At 45.7% G+C, this 17,718-nt stretch overlaps 2 pseudogenes; one reads left to right on the top strand and one right to left on the bottom strand.

Moving 5' to 3' along the window:
* Positions 1 to 7,997: 7,997 nt before the first annotated feature.
* On the bottom strand, positions 7,998 to 8,115 carry LOC120582472 (uncharacterized; annotated as a pseudogene).
* Positions 8,116 to 15,409: 7,294 nt separating this feature from the next.
* LOC120582452 (uncharacterized) lies at positions 15,410 to 15,528 on the top strand (annotated as a pseudogene).
* Positions 15,529 to 17,718: the final 2,190 nt, after the last annotated feature.

The raw sequence follows: 17,718 nt of genomic DNA, 5'->3' as shown, positions 1-17,718 counted from the left end.
CCGGGGACCCGCGCCCCGCGTCGTCCAGGAGCACTGCAGGGCACCGAGGCCACCCGGCCCGTGGACAGCTGCAAGGCTAAAAGCTCCCATCCTTGCTCCTTCCCGAGCGACAGGCCGGGGCGGCTTCCCGCATCGGTCCCGCGTTCGCGGGGCGCAGCCGTGTGTTGCCGGGGACCCACCTGCACAGGTAGGTCTGTGCCAGGCACACGCCGGGAGCCGGGCTAGACCCGGTGTCAGAGGAAGAGCAGCTCTGAGGGCGACGCACCCCGCATGCTGCCCGCCGTGGAAGAGCCGAGTCGAGTCACCTGCTCCCGGCAGAGGCCACCCGCGTGGACAGGACCCGGCGCGCGTTTGCTCCTGAGCTGGTTTGGAATAATCCACACCGTCCACCCCCGGTAAACGGCAGTGGGACGTGGCCAGGCCAGCTTAGGGGCCGGTGCGGGGCCGTTCCCGGTGGCATCTGGCCCGGCGACTCCGTTTCTCCCCATCCCTGAGCTGCGCGGTCGCTGTCGTGGCCCCGTAAACGCCCTCGTCACCTGCAGCAGGACAGGACTGTCTCTGTCGGTTGGAGGCGGCGCCCGTGAACCCTATGGGGGGGACAGCGTCCCTGTGGGCCGAGTCCCCCAGTGACCGAGGGGAGGCGACATTGGTTGTCTGCTGATACTTGGCGGGGGGCAGCACTGTCCGCAGGGCGCCCCACGGGTCGCCGTCCCAACCCCTGGTCTTGTGATCCCGGGGCTCCGCGCACCTGCGCGTTCGCGGTCCCGAGGAAGCCCGCCAAGGGCGGCGACTTCACCGTGTGGCCCAGCGTGTCGCGCCGCCGCCCTGGCCGCCCTCCGCGTCCCGCGTCTGTCCTGGGCCTGCCCCGCTTTCCGTCTCGGCCTCCCCATCGCCCGAGTTTGGGGACCCGCCCGTGGGTGACGCCCGGTGTCCTCGGCGCGCTGGGGGCGCAGACGCGGCGGGGCGTGGCCGCTCCTCACTCCGCGCTGGCCCAGTCCCTGTCGCTGTCCCCGTGGCGAGCGCTGGCTTCCTGCCAGGTGGCCTCTGCACTCCCTGCCCTGCAGGCGCCCTGCGTGGTCTGCGGGGTGCTGGCTCCCCTTTTATTTTCCTGAGACTTGCCTACCTAAAAACCGCCACCGTGTTCCACGTGCCGGGAATGACCCATTTCGAGTCCGTGCTCTGCTTTCTGCTGGAACCCCGGGTGACAAACACCATGTCCTTTTTATGATATTTTGATGGAAATAGATAAGTGACTCCATTTAAAGCCAGGGCAATTCTGGTGTATTCATGCGCCCGCCTCGCCATTGCCTGGTCTGGTTCGCATCCGCTAACTCCGATTGTCCAGGCCGCTCTCCACGGGCACACACACGTCCCCGAGGGCCACCGCAGTAGGACCAGACGCCGCTAACCCCCACCCGAGCTCATTCTGCCATCCGATTTCCTTTCCGCTCTTAATGGTGCTCACTGTCCTCCAGCGGCCACGAGGATCCAGGCAGTCAGACATTAAGTAAGCCGTGCTAGTCATCCATTAAGCCTACAAATATTTATCAAGCACCTTCTTTTGTGTGGTTAGCATTGTACTAGGTGCTGGGAATAAAAAGGTAGAGAAAAATTAAGATGGTCATGAAGCATCCCGAAGCAGGCTGTATGAGTTCCCCTCGCCACACAAGGAAACACCAGTTCTGTCCCTCGGTGTGACAACGGCTGACCCTACACAGCTCTAAGTGCGACGGAGCATTTACGGGGTCTGAGTGCCTCACCTCCGTCAGCTCATTTGAACTTCCCAAAAACCCTATGAAAAATATGCTACTGTTATCCCTGTTTTACAAATGAGAAAATGATGGTAAAGAAGATTAAGTGCATCGGTGCAAGGTTACGCTGCCAGGTGCGATGGAGCTATATTTTGGGTCCCTCCAGGCTGGCTGGCCTCAGAAAAGGCATAATTAATAAACGATGACGAGCGGGCGGTAGGAGGTCTTGACTAAGGTGAGAGCCAACGGGCCTCAAAAATTAAAAATGAACGACCCTACGATTCAGCAACCCTACTTCTGGGTGTTTATCCAGAAGAACGGACGTCGGGGGCTCAAGGAGATAGCGACAGGCCCTTGCTCACCTCACGACTGCTCGCGACGGCCAAGAGGTGGCAACTGCCGAATGTCCATCCACGGGAGAATGGACAAAGGAGGCTAGGTACATACACGCGACGGAATACTGTTCAGCCTTTAAAGAGAAAACTCTGCAGCACGTGACGATACGGACGAAGCTTGAGGACATTATGCTAAGTGAAATAAGCCGGTCACAGAAAGGCAAATACTGTGTGGTTCCTCTCATATGAGGTACCTAAAAAAGTCAAACTCATAGAATCAAAGAGTAGAATGGAGGCTGTCAGGGCTGGGGGAGGGGAGGGGAAATGAGCAGTTACTATTCAGTGAGCTTCAAGTTTCCGTTAAGCAAATAAATAATGTCTAGAGATCTGCTGTCCAACGTCGTACTTCAGTCGACAATAACGTACGGTTACAAAGTTAAGAGGGTGGGTCTCTCAATGAAAGACCCGACACCATACAACTCCTAGAACAAACACAGGCAGCTCCTCGGGCGAGGGAGACACAAGGAGAAATAAACAAATGGGACTCCATCGAACTAAAAAGTTTTTGCGAAGGAAAACTATCGGCGAAACAAAAAGACAACCTACTGGATGGGAGAAGACTTTGCCTACGACACATCTGACGAGGGGTCAATAGCCAACATTTATAAGGAAGCCAAACAACTCACACTAGAAAAACAAACACTCCAGTAAGAAATGGGCGGAGGACCTGAACAGACACTTCTCCCGAGGAGACATACCCATGGCTAACAGACATAGAAAAAGATGCTCGACTTCACTGGCTATCGGGGAAACGCAAATCAAAACCACACTGAGATACTATCTCACACCTGTTAGAATGGCTGTCGTCAACGGGGCAAGGAATAACAAGTGTTGGAGAGGTTGTGGGGAGAAGGGACTCTATGGAAAACAACATGGGGTTCCTCCAAAAATTAAAAATAGAACTACCTTATGATCCAGCGATTTCACTCCTGGGTATTTATCCAAAGAAACTGAAAGCACTAATTTGAAAAGACATATGCACCCCTATGTTCACGGCATCATTATTTACAAAGACATGGAAGCAAGCTAAACACCCAACAAAAGATGATTGGATAAAGAAGTTGTGGTTCGTGTATACGATGGAATATTACTCAGCCACAAAAAATGAAATCTTACCATTTGCAGGGACATGGATGGACCTAGAGGGTGTTAGACTAAGTGAAATAAGTCAGAGAGAGAAAGACGGATACGAGAAGGTTTCACTTACATGTGGGATCTAAGGAACAACATAAACGAACAAACGAAACAGAAGAAGACTCGTAGATACAGAGAACAAACTCATAGCCACCAGATGGGAGCGGGGCTGAGGGGCTGAGAGGCATTTTTCACCAAAAATGAATGGAAAGAAACTGAGGTCTGCTCTGGCAGGGGCGGAAGACGCGGGATGCCATATTCAGATAATAGCGCGATGAGATTCCTATTTGTACATACCTGTGTCGAGACCCCCGGCTGAAACTGGCCACCTAAAAAGGTCAATGTTTGGGAACATGTTTGTAAAATGGCTTTGTGTGACGTGCTGTTGACGACCAACTGACAGCCGCTGGTCCGTGGTCTTCTAGGAGGAAATGGGAGCTGTGTATCCGAGCATCGCTCAGTGTGAGAGATTCCACTCGGGATGAAAACCTGCTCCCTCCAGGAGACATACTTCCTTTCTGTGTTTGATAAAATTCTCTTTGCCTGGGCTGCTGTGACGGTTTTTGCTGCAGGCTTGCTTCATGCCACCTCAGCTACTGCTATGGTTATCAGATTTACCTTCTTTTAATTGCAACAGCTTTTCCATATTTTGCACTAATTTTCTCTCTCTCTCTCTTCCTCTGTCTCTCTGTCTGTCTGTGTCCGTCTGTCTCTCTCACTCTCTCTGTATCGATCTGTCTGCTTACCTATCTATCAATTTTATCGCGCCAAGATCTTTTTGGAAGTTTCGACGTCTAAATGAATTTAATAATGTTTGTTCGATATACTTCGTCTGTTCTTAATTTGTTCATTTCTTCTTTATAAATGCAACTCGAAAATAGGAATTTATAGGTAAAAGTCATATATAGTTTACGTAATTTTATTCAGTTATATAACATTCTGCGTACATAAATGAAAGTTTAATCGCACGTATACTCGCATATGGGACTTTTAGTAAATTCGCTCTGACTTTTATTTTTACAGGTGGACAGGAAGAGCTGGTGACGTCTGAATCTGCAGTGGCCGTTGCCACCTCTCAGCGCCAAGCTCCCAGCACAGCTGCAGCTTCTCAGGTCCGCCGCAGAGTCCTGCTTTTAGCGAGCAGCCCGCACGTGAAAAGTTCGCTTCACGTGTGACCTCGGGACCTGCCCTTGGTAAGCCTGTCCTAGAAACGTGTCCCGGGATTGCCCAAATCCTGCGAAATCCTCTATCCCTGCTTCTTTTCTTTCTTTCTTCCTCCTTTTTCTTCGCTCCGGCTGAAAGCACACTTCCTCCTAAGTACGCACTGGCGACGGGCATGTATCCTGATGGCGGAAATGAATCGACGTGAGCTCCTGTCGTTCCGTGCATGGTGAGTGACGGCTGGGGACTCGCGCGTGGGGGCCGTCGGGGATCTCGGCTCTGTCATCGGTTTCCCGCTCGTGAGCCCTTCGTTCTTAGGTAGATATTTTTAGTCTCTCAGTGTTACCTGTGCCTCTCGGGTCACCCAGCGTCTGTCACAGGCTCCTCCCGAGTAGACGACATACTAATATGAGACCATGGAATGGAAGTTTTGACATATGTAAAAAACTTGAGAAGTAGATCAGTGAGAAAGTACTGGAACTAGATATTTAAAGAAAAGGAACAGATGGTCTCTCCGTAAAGATGCTCAGATTAAGCCAAAAATTAACGAGCAGATGGTTTGCACTCTGGAGCAGGGTGACAACGGAACCTGAGGCTGGCGGGCGGAATGGACCCGCTCCCACCTTTCCTGAAGGACCGAGGCTCGCATGGCCAGGGGACAGCATCACGGACCATGGGCGATCACGGAGGCGCCTTTGAATCTGACACGTTCCATGCCGAATTCCCCAGCACGGCGCTCGTGTTCCGTCCACAAATAAATGACTTGCACTTAACCGTGGGGAGGAAAGCGGTCCACAGGGCAGACCAGACACAAACATCACAGCTCATACGTGAGCAAATCAATGCCGACTTGGGTCTAACTCTTTTCCAATATTGGCGTAGCTTTGTTTATTCAATTGGCAAATAAAATCTTGAGAACATTCTAAACCAAACAGGTCAATATTTTATATATTTTGTGTATATATGGCTAGTTGTTTTTACTTGTAGAAAAAATATGGATTTTTTTTTAGAATTGTCATTGAGCTTTATCATCTCTTAGGTAGCATTTCCCATGATAAAAAATTCTCAGAACAAAGAAATAGACAAACCCGTGTGACAAAAATAATTAGACAGGCAAAGCTTGAGTAATGTAGCTTAACCCATGCGGAATTACAGAGATTTAAATAGGGTTCTCTTTTTCCCATTTAAATCTGCATTCTGGCCTTGACCGGTTCCACTGATATCATTTTAATACATTTTTCCCTTATTATTTTATGTGGATTCACATGGTTACACATGCCCAAATTCACATATATGGATTTTATTAAAATTTAATAATTTTATTAAAATTCAATAATTTCTGTTCAGAAGCCTCCTCCCCCCTCCCCCATAATGTCTTACAATTGCACACAGAAGTCCAACTCATTCTGGTAAAGGATGGCATGATATTTCTTGGAATAGGAGTACCAAAATCTATTTGTGGAATATTTAGCGTATTTCTATTTTAAAAAATCTATTATCAACCATGCTTCATGGAGCGAAGGTGAGTAGAGGTCTTTACGGTCATGTATGGAATAATAAAAACAGGATTGCTAGGTGAACACCCAGAGGTACAACCATTAAAATTTTTTGATAGATGCTACCGAATTGCACTTAACAAATGACATTCCCACTCAGGTTGTAGGAGAGCACCATGACCCAGTCCTCCATCAAAAAGTGATAACAAATTCAACTTGATTTTATAAGCATCTGTTTGCAAAATACGTAAGTTATTGTTTAACAACAACTAAGTATAATTTGAACTGTTAGAGAACCTCTTCCTTCATACCTGAGCCGAAATCCCGTTATTTTGATCCGCTGGTCCTAGTCCTGCTACTGGGGGTCACAGAGACAGTGTTTCTGCTTTGTTTATGCAACGACGCCCCACATCTTCGAGACAACCATGATCTCTCTCCGAAATGTTGTCTCGTCTATAAACTCAACACTCCCTGTTTCTCGAATCATTTTAAATCATACTGGCCCTTCGTCATTTCGGACTCTATCCTTGTATGCATTCTGGTTTTTTGGTCTAACAGGCAAACGTGATGATATTCAGAAATGGCCCAGCCAAGCTGTCACGAGAGAAAACTGAGTGGCTGAGAGGACGAAGCGTAAGCTGCTGTTTCCGGAACCTTCTACTCTTAGGCTTGCTCATCTAAGAGGAACAAGGAGTCGCATTTCTTGTTCCTAAGAAGGGCTGTATGTTTTCCTGCATGTCACCTGTAGGATTTGAGTAGATTGCTGCTCAGGGCTGTGCTGTGTCTGCCCCCCACCCCCCATGGTCCCCGGAAGCTGCGTTTGCCACATGCGTTGATTGAAATCACCAGGTTTTATTTTCAGGTCTACTTTCCCCGACCCGTAGAGGCAGCTTCTCTTATTCCTACCCATCCACGGGGCTTCTTTCTAGCTGCTGTTTCTTGCCTCTCATAATTTTTTCTGTGAATCTCCATATCTTTCATGGTCTTTACCACGCCGGTCCGCTGTAGTTAATTTCTTTGGGATCTAAAGAAGAGCAGATTTATCGTCTGTTTCCTTAAGCTGCTCTTTGTTCCTGAGTGTTAAACTATGAAAAAGAATTCCAATATTTCACATGTGCATAATGTTTTCCAGGTTCGAACCATTGGTATGTCTTAGCTTAAGTGATACTGGCCACAAGAAGACGGGCTTCTCATGTCTTCAGTTTGAAAGAGGAGACAAATGAGTGCATCACAGAGGCTAATGACCTGGCCACTACTCCACACCAAGTGACACAACCAGGGCCAGGATTCTGGTGTTTTCCCCTCTCTCTGGCTTCCAAGAGGCTGACGAGTCATTTCTTAGTTTAACGGCCTCATCCCTGAAGTCTCAGTGATCAATGGATGCAACAAACTCTTTTCTACTTGATGCTGCGGATAGGTTCATATTATTATTTTTAACAAATGATTGATTTACTGCTATTTTCCAGCTTCTTTGTAGTTTTCTTCAGTAGTCAGGAAAGGAAGCATGTGTGACATTCGTTTGCCCCAAATAATCCTACGTGTATTTCCGTGACAGTGGCTTCCGTTCGGTGTTTGTTTATGACGCATTCTACAAATATTTGTTAAGTGAATGAATATAGGGCTTCTATGGTATTTAGGACATTTTGTGCATGGTCTTTAACTGACCCATCTATCTATTTTTATCACCTCAAGATTCAATATTCTGATAGCATTTGTTGAATATTCATTTGACGATAGCAACACGTTTCTGAATATTTTGATTTAAAACTGTGTATATTGGAAAAAAATGAATATGCTCAAATCTCAATCATTTTATCTCTTCTGATATATCTTTGTCTACCCTGACAGAGTCCACGTCCTTATAAATTCTCATAGCTACATTCTTTTATATTCTACTGATAAACTGTGTTTTGATTAAAATTTTTGCGGTTGTTGAACTTCCTAGTTGTTTTTTAAGGCAGGGCCTGTCCTGAGGCTCGCATTTCCATCATAGGTAAAGAGCTCTCTGCAGATTTTCCTCTCTACTCATGTGTGGTTCTTTTTTCTCTTTTTCTTTTAAATGCCTGCAGCACCTGCTCTTCCTAGGTGGTCTCCCATCCAAGTGCTAACCAGGCCCGACCCTGCTTAGCTTCCGAGATCAGACGGGATCGGGCGCGTTCAGGGGGCATGGCCGGAGACTATGTATGGGTCTTTACATGTCACTTATTATTCATATAACCTCAACAAACGCGTGTGACTAAAGTATGTTTATAGGAATGGCGCCGCCGTTCAAGATCTTAGGGCAGAAGACAATTTGAACCTTTAATGTTCTTTTCCTCCCTTTCTTTGGGTTTTTTAAAAAAACGCCTTTGAAAAGTAAAAACTTGGGTAATCAGTCTGAAGGCCTGATTACCAAGTGTAATTTTCTTGGAATTACACTTCTGAAGAGGGCTGCTGTGTGCAGTTTTAAAGAGCGGGAGTTTCCAGTTATTTGGGGATAAATGGAATACGTTTATCCCATTTATCCTATTTATTGTTTTCTTTAATTATGGTTTCTACAGGGATAGAATGTCCTGTTTCTTCTGATGCGTTTATTAACCACAGTGGAACCATTCTGTTTTTGAGTTGTGTCAATTTCTTTTGCATGAATAAGCTGCATAGTTAATTAAACCATTTTCCCAGTCTGCTTTTTTGATATACATTTAATATAACACAGTAATTTTTTCCGCCACAACAATTTTGCCTTTTGCAAATACCGATGATCTTTTTTTCCCCACGATTTCTTAATTTAGCAAAGGCTTTATTTATTTTTTGATACTCTATGTTCAGTGATTATTATTTCTTTTTCTAAAAAAATAAATTAATCATAGTTCATTTTATTTTGTTTTATTTTTAACATTTTATTTATTTATTTATTTATTTATTTATTTATTTATTTATTTATTTAGCAGTTTATTATTTTCCCCCTTCCCCCTCCCCTCTGGTAACCACTAGTCCATTGTCCATGTTAATCGTGGGTTTTTCCACGGTTCTTTCTAAAAATAGTTCCTCTAGTGTGAATATCTTTGGCAGGCTTTGTTCATTTCTTCATTCTTTTTTTGTGGTTTGTGTGTTAGTCGTTTTGTTTGGATCTGGCATTTCTCTTACTTTGTCAAGTAATTTTTGGAGTTTATCACTGATTCTTATTATTTTTCTTCGTTAGAGAATTATTTTTTCATTATTTTCTTAAATTTATTTAGGAAGTAGAAAAATATATGTCATTTATGTGACTAGTTCGTGTCTTTCAACTTCAGTAGAATTTACGCTTAATAATTTTTCTTTTCTGCTTCGCTGGCAATCGAATGAAGCCAGAAATCTGTGTCTTGGTGCTATCAACATATTTAGGAATGAGCAGAGCGATTTGATTGAAAATTTTCTAAATATGATCACAGTACTTTATAGATTTTCATCTCTTTTTGGCAACATAAATATGGATTACATTTGCCTCTAATCATGTGTCTGTGCTTCAAGTAGATTCGCTAGGACTTAGATGCTCTAATAAGAGTTTCTGTTTCTTCGTCTTGTATAGAAGGAAGTTACACTATTGTCAGAAAAAAAAATCCCCCACTCAGTGCCACACGCTTTGCATTCTATCTGGCTTCAAGGATTATTTTTGTTTTTGTTTTACCTTTAAAATAGAGAAATTATTTTCTCATAAAGTTACAACAGATTGTGGTTGAGAGGGTCAAGTAAATAATATATTAACCATTTCACTGCATGGCTTATCTATGATTAGTGTTATGCTTAATATATATTATCATGATCTTACAAAGGAAAACAAAAACGCAATGGTGGCTATGTTTTCTGAGACGTTATTTCTCTAAGTTTGTTGTCTTCGATGATTTCTGTGATCATGAAAAAGTACTCAGTGGGTAGGAATGCAATGATTATCCTATCCATTCTTTTGATAGTGGACCCAGACATGGGTAAATTTGGAAAAACCCTCCAAGAGTTACTGGCTTTCTAACTCCCTTGCAAGGCAGCTATACATCAGGCTATTGTCATATTACAGTTTTCTCCCTAAGAATTGTTCCCATTAGTTCCTCAACCTAAAATGGCCTTGGACTTAGTCTGGCTTTCCAAGTGACCTGGCCAAGGGGTCAGAAATATGGCCAACGATGTTCTTAGAAAGGCTAGAAAATAATTTTAAGCAAAATACTTTACTTTCCAGTGATTCTCAAACCCAATCCCTCCTCTCCTTGCCCCTTGTCAATGCTTTAGTTTAGGTAAACTTAATCTATTACCCGGACTATATCTGGACATCCTGATTTATCTCTCTCCTCTCAGTCGGTTTTTAACTTTCCATCCTGGGATATTTCATTCTGTCCTCCACACAGTTCCCAAAATTACGTGTATATTATTCCACGACGTCCCTTTTGTATATTAAAATACTTCCAATGCAAGATCATTAGCCACTTGGAAAATGTGAATTAAATCTATAATAACATACAAGGACACATTTGTTAGAACGGGAAAATATGGACGATATCACACGCTGACAAGGATGAGGAACTACAGGACCGTCCCCGCATTGCTGGGGACAATAATCAGGCAGTCTTTATAAAGGTAATCAGACGCCTACTATGTGACACGACGATCGCATTCTCGGATATTTATCTCAGACAAATGAAAACGTATGTTCACCTAAGAAACTGTGCACAGAAACTCATAGCAGCCCTGAACTGGAACAGCCCAGTTTTCCTTGGCGGGTGAGTGAATAAACAAACAGCGGCACATCATTCCAGCAAATGAAAAGGAATTATTGATGTACGTGTGACTTGGATACATCTCATGGCATTATGCTAAGTGAAAAAAAAAAGCTAGTCTCAAAGTTTGTTCACCGTATGATTCCATTCATATAAAAGTCTCAAAGCGAGAAATTGTGGCGACGGAGAACAGATTAGTGTTTGGCCGGGGTTGTGGTTTAGTGAGCGGGGGGTGTCGCGATTATTAAGGGGTCACGTGAGGGAGTTTATGTGGTGATGGAGCAGTTCTGTATCCTGACTGTGGTGACGGTTACGTCAGTCTGCAGATGTGATGAAGTTTCATGCGACTATACAGCGAGGGAAGAGCAGGTGCATAAGGTCTGCAGTCTAGTTAAGGGCTCTGCGCCAATGTTAATTTTCTGTTCTTTGGTTACACAGGGTCACGGGGATGTCTATACTACTTTGAAGCTTGATCTTCCTAAGCTATTTCAAAATAAACTGTTAAAAAAGAAAAAAAAATTTCTACTGATTTCTCAAGGCCAAGAAAGATACCATCAACACCCTTTACCGAATTCTTGTCAAGATGGCATAGTAAGGAGACCTTGTGCCCGCCTCCACTCACGACCACATCAAAATCGCAACCAAATGACAGAACAACCATCACTGGGAGTCACCTGCGGTCTGGCTGAACAGAAGTCCTACAACTGGGGACACACAGAAGAGGCTACCTCGAGACTGGTAGGAGGGCAGAGACGCAGAGGGGCTGACTTGCAGTGGAGCCCCAACCCGGAGGAGCGAGGGGTCCCGGCCCCACACTGGGCTCCCCAGCCCAGGGTTCCAGTGCCAGAAAGAGGAGTCCCCACAATCTCTAGCTGCGAGAACCAGCAGGGACAGTGGCTGAGTGACATGGAGGGCGGCTGGAGTCCCAGGCTTCCTCTAAAAGGGCCGGGACAAATTTACCGCTAACAGACTTCTTCACTCTGAGCTCCAGCGCTGGGTCCACAGCTTGAAAGGTGCCAGGGACACACTGGGAGGGACCGAGATGTCTGCTTCAGGATGAGGGATGGAGGGGCGGCTTTCCCCCAGACAGCAGTGCTGGCAGAGGGCCTGGTTCCTTCGTCGGGCCCTCCCCGCCCCAGCTTGCATGCACAGGTGGGCCTCATATCCAGGTACCATAAACCTGGCTGAAACCACTCGTCTGCCCAGGTGATTTCCTGAGACCCCGCCCCCCAATGTGTGGGCCACCCAAGCTGCCTCCAGTGACTTTCCCATACAAATGACCTGTGTTGGTTGATGCTGTGGATGTTCCTCAAATCTCTAAAAGATTCACAAACCCTAAACAAGCAGCAACTAGCCCCAGCGAGCCCATACCTCTTGCTGAGCAGCCCCCAGCCTGGCACTAATGGCGGCCGGCCTCGGTGCCTGGCTTGAGCTCTCCAGGTACCTCTAAGTCCAGTGCAGGTGGCAGCCATCTGCAGATTGCTTGGTGGTTCATACCAGGTGGCCCTGGGAAGGGTACAGGCTGCAGCTGAACTTGGCCTGCAGTGGGGGCCCTCCCAGGAAGCCCAGGCCTGCACGCCTAGTAGTCAGCATCAGTCTGAGCAGGAGCATCACCAGGGCCACAGCTGAGGATGACACACTCGAAGGACAGACTGTGCAGGCACGAGAGCCATGCTGAAGCGAATCTGCTCCAGAGGGTCCGCCCCTGCACGGCGGCGCCTCCCCTGTAGCCACGCCGGTCCTCACAACCAATCAGCCTGAGGGTCAGTCCCTCCCACTGACATACACACAGCAACCAAGGCTCAGCTACAACAGGAGAGCACACACAACCCACACGAGAGACGTGCCTAGAGCACTCGGCTCAGGTGACCAGGGAGACTGCGTCACAACACCTACTATATAAGGCCACTCTCCTAAGACCGAAAGACGTGGCAATCCTACCTAGTACATAGACACAAACATAGGGGGGCCGCCAAAACGAGGAGACAAAGAAACGAGTCCCGAAAGAAAGAGCAGAATAAAGCTCCAGGGAAAGAGTAAGCAGAATGGAGACAAATGATTTACCAGACGCAGAGTTCAAACCGCTGGGTATAAGGATGCTCGGTGAACTTAAGGGGAGAGTAGATGAATTTAGTGAGAATTTAAAGAGACACGAAACATAAAAACATAAAAATGGAGATAGAAAACATAAAAAAGAACCAGTCATAAATGAAGAATACGATCACTAAAATGAAGACCGACTTAGGGGAAATCAAACCGTTACCTTTAGACTTTATTCATAGACGTATTTGTATTTCCCCCGCCCACTCGGAGCGTCTACTCTGCTTTGTTGTTCCTGATCTTCCTACTCCGGCCATATTCACAAAACATCAGTGTTTTTCACGTGTACTTTTTAAAGCACCCTTTGTGGATCCAGTAAACACTAATACCATCTGTGCTTTACTACAGCCGAGGGGAACTCTACGCCGAGTTACAGGACGCTTTGGAACAGAGTGAGGAGGAGCTACAGTTCCCTTGGAGTCCGTGATGTTTTATTTGCTGGATATTATGTCCACGGCACCTAATGCCTGCTGTTCTGTGCTGTTACAGCCACAGTGGAAAAAACATCTGTTTTCTATATAAACTCTTAGGTCAGGATCTCAGGAAGTCATTTTAGCTCGTGTTGTTTTTAAATGACAGAATCATTTTATAGAAACGACAATACCGACAACAAGAAAGACATCCATTTCTCTAGTACTCGGCTCCAGAAAACAAAAGCAGAACAATCAATTTTTCATGAAGCGAATTACGTATTAAGTCGGATGCCACCATTAGTAGTGCTATGCGGATGCTTCTTAGTTCCAAACTGTCATTCAGTGAAGCACCCTCCCGTTCTCCCCCGAGTCGACGGCCGGGTCTCCCCGCTTCCCCAGTAACCGGTTCACTTCGCCACGGACGGCAAGCCCAGGACGGACACATCGAGAGTGCTCGTCGAGATGACGAGCGTGATCCACAAACCTCACGGTGACGTCCCAGCCCGTTCTGCACTGCGGTCGCCGGGGGCGTGAAGGCTCGCTGCGCCTGCCACCCGTTCCGAGTCCCCGCTCTGCTCGTTACACTCCAGGCTCCCTGGTCCTCTTTCTGTTCCTCTGACAATCCCAGCTTGTATTGGCTTTGGGACTTTAGCTGGCTTTTCTGCCCAAACATAGCTCCCGTGGCTCCGCAAGTGGCTTTTTCTGGTTATTTGGACCTGAGTTCAAATGTCGCTTTGCCGGAGAGACCAGGTCAACCTAAAGTACGCTCACCATGGTGATGGGGTGTGCTGGCGCCGGCTCAGGACAGCTCTCTAGGGCTGGTGGCACACCTCTTCCCATTCTGCGACCTGCCATGCCATGTGGTAGCCTGAAATCAGTCACGTTGGGGTTATTCACGCCAAGGACAATGACGAACACGACAGCCCAGGGCTTTTCCTTCTCCTTTGGAGGGTCGGTTATTAAACGTTTGTCGGCTTTTCATTGCCCGCGTCACCTAGCGAAGTGAAACTCTTTTAATTCCCTTTGTACCAGTTACTACAATCGTTTGTCTTTTTAAAACTCTGTACTTGTGTGTGTCTGTCTATCTCTGGTAGAATATAAGCATTATGAGAACCGATTCCCCGCTTGCTGAGGCCCAGAACAGCACTCTGCACACGGCAGGTGTCCAGCAAAAGCAAACGGAATGTCACCAGGCTCGACCTGCCCATGGTGTAGTAAATGTGAATTTTCCAGTACTCAGCATCCATTACTTGATATTTTTCCTATAAAACAAGAATTCCTCTGTGAATGATTTTCTCAAGTGGTGGTATGTGTATGTATGCATGTGTGTATGTGTATATATATATATGTACACATATATATATATACACACATACACACATGCATACATACACATACACATATAATTAAATTAAAGTGAATTAAAGGGAAACGCTCACTTTGGTGTGGCTAGTTAGATCTGCGTTATCCTGACACATGAACTTCATCCAGAAAACTAAAATCCTTCAATCATCCAAGAAGCCTTTCCAATTCTTTCATGCCAAGGTTAATAATTAAATGTTTAATAACTCTTTAAGCTATTAAGCCCGCAGTAAAAGTGCAATATTTTAACCCAATTTGCTCAATTGAAGAACAATCCCAGAGGTTCTTTAAGATGAACGTTTGCGGTGAGCTGCACTTCATTAAAATCCGAGTCCGAGAAAGAATGTTAAACACATTATGTAAAGAGTTCGTTTAACTCTTTTTCAATAAGGGAATATTATTTTCATTTCCCTAAAAGCATGTTGATTACCATTAGACGCTACACGCACTTACTATGGACTGCTGCCTCTCCCCACACAGCTGAGCGCACGGTTGCTAAGTAGAGCGTTAGCAACTGAAATTTAAATGCACTTTTTTTATTGGACTTTTCCTGCTTTTTATTTTTTTGCTTATTTTTGTGAAAAAGGTCGTTACTTCAGCATTAAAATCAATGACATACAGGACATTTATTTGAAATGCGATATTTGTAGTTCAGTTCCAATTTATGTTTAAATTAATAAAGAAAATGTAAATTGTTAATCTTCGCTCCGGCAGTTTTAAATTTTATTAAAAAGACGCGTGAGCACAGTAATACAGCAAAGGGCAAATTTTCCTTTAAGCGTAGTGCTAAGAACTCGTAGCATCTTCTGCTCTTACTATGGGCAGTTAATGTGGCATTTTTATTTTTAAAAATTAAATAATAAAATCATTTGAGTCTTCGGCCACGCCGCCCTGAACAAGCCCGATCCCGTTTGAACTCGGAAGCTAAGCAGGGTCGGGCCTGGTTAGTACTTGGATGGGAGACCATCTAGGAAGAGCAGGAGCTGTAGGCATAAAAAAATTAAAAAAATAAGAGATTATAAACTGACAAGGTCCTTGCAATCTGTGAGGTCAGCCGAGGGTGGCCTCATCTAAAAAAGAAATAAAAAAAATTAAAAATAAAATAAAAAAAATAAAATCATTTGATGATCTGCGGATTTAAAGAGGAAAAAAAATATTGAAATTTTGATGTCCATGATTGACACTTTAGTCCCCTACAGAGTTCTCTCACCTTTTGCGTTGCTAACGACTTCCCAGGTATGCAGTCCTTAGAGCGAGCACAGACTCGTTCCTTTCTGCTGTTAGGTGCTCAGGATCAGAGCTGCAATGGAGCCCTCGAACCGCCTCGGGGTTCTAAGGCTGAGCTGGCCAAAAAGGTCAGACAGCGGCTGGGTGGCCTCATGAAGCATCTGAGGAAGCCGCTGACCTTTCTGTTTCGGGACCGCGTCGCTCAGGTGTACTTCCTACCTCATGCGCGGGGGCAGTGAATTTCGCTGAGAAGTCATCCTTCTTTATGAGACGACCCCCAGGCACAGAGCTGCCAACAGTTGAGTCCTATTTAGTGACAAGCTCTGATAGAGACTGGAGAATCCAGATGCAAGTGGGAGGGGTCTCTACCATGGGAAATAATGGTCTAGTTCGGAGGTCAAAATTGGCATGGATAATAAAAAGGGAGGAAGGGGAAGATGGGTGATGGACCAGATGAGCAAGGGGTATTTAGAGGGCCGTTATGTCAATATGGTGCAAACGTGGCTTCCTCAAAGGGAAGACAGAAACATATGAGAGGCATCTGCCAATTGGAGATGACGATTTTGTTTTAAAGCAAAGCCGAGTCTGGTTTCTAACTCGTTTAAAATTAGGAGCAAAGGAATGAGTACTTTCCATGGAGTGTGTTTACAGAATATAGTCCCCAGTAAACCACCAGCCTCTGTGCGCAGAGGACACACAAAGGAGAGAATCTGGTGACACAAGCCCTTTAAAGGGGCTTCGGGCTGCGGACAGTGCGGGGCGGGGAGTGGTGGGTGTGAGAGGCCTTATTATGGAAAGAGCTAGAATCATCGAATTTCGCGAATGCTGTGATGGGCTGGTTGAGGCAGAGCAAGAGGCCAGCGTGGCTTCGAGGACTTGCCTCTAGGGCCGGAGCAAGTGAAAAGGGGAAGGGGGCGTGTGTGGGGAAGGCCGGTTCCCCTGCAGACACGCTCTGGTGTGCGTCGTTCATGGCATTGGGTTTCAGATTCTGGAGTCGGCTATGTTCATCCGAGTTTGAATATGACCGATTTTTCTATAAAATGTTTATCAAGAATTGTGCTACGGGCCTGCTCGACCCTAACCTCGCGCAGACTATGACAGTCCTAGACAGGGTCTTTGTTTAGGACGAGTAATTTGTCAATGGCTTCCAACCGATTGTAAATCCTTATTGGTAACAAAACGTGAGTATATAAATTCTAATACCGTATTTGTTTATAATGACGTGTGTACATATGTGTACTCTTTACAATATAATATGAACATGGACAAATCCATGCTAAAAACTTGGCGAGCTACGATAGCCGTAAACAGAATCTTTGGCACTTGACCTCCACTGGATCACTCCGCTGGTTCGAAGCCCGCTGAGTTCTGTGTCCGTTTCTATTTATTCACTTGATTGTTACAAAGGCCAGGAAGCAGAACGCAGAAGTCCCCTCACAGAGAGCCACAACCGACGTCAGCACACCAGCACAGAACCGCTTACCTCTGAGACAACACCGAAGATTCCCTGTATTAACGAGATGCTACCCGATCACACTCGCACACGGAACGAGGGTAGGAATCCGTCAGAGCAAGTCATGGCAGATAACACGTTTTTCTGTGTTGAGAGTGGAGGAGATATCTGCCATGTTTTTCTTCTTCAGGAAAACCATCATTCTATCCTTGATAAGTATTCCGTTTTTCCATCAAATGAGTTATCCTCCACCACTTTGGACTTACAAAAGGCAATCCTTTAATAATTCTTATTTTAATAGAGTTGAAAGGATTATAGCACATTTTTAGTGGTAAAAGTATATTCTTTCTCTGTACATTTTCTCTGTTTACTCTTCCTTTTAATGTGTGTCCAAGGCATTTATTCCATTCTGTGTACAGACCTTTGTCATAGTTTTCCCGTCCTGAAAACAAACGCTGAGCAAGGCGACCCTTCTGTCGTCCTGGGAGGTGTGGTCATCTAC

The sequence above is a fragment of the Pteropus medius genome, unplaced genomic scaffold, assembly GCF_902729225.1.
Source record: "Pteropus medius unplaced genomic scaffold, Ma_sr-lr_union100, whole genome shotgun sequence".
Lineage (NCBI taxonomy): Eukaryota > Metazoa > Chordata > Mammalia > Chiroptera > Pteropodidae > Pteropus > Pteropus medius.
This window is presented reverse-complemented; position numbering and strand designations above follow the sequence as displayed.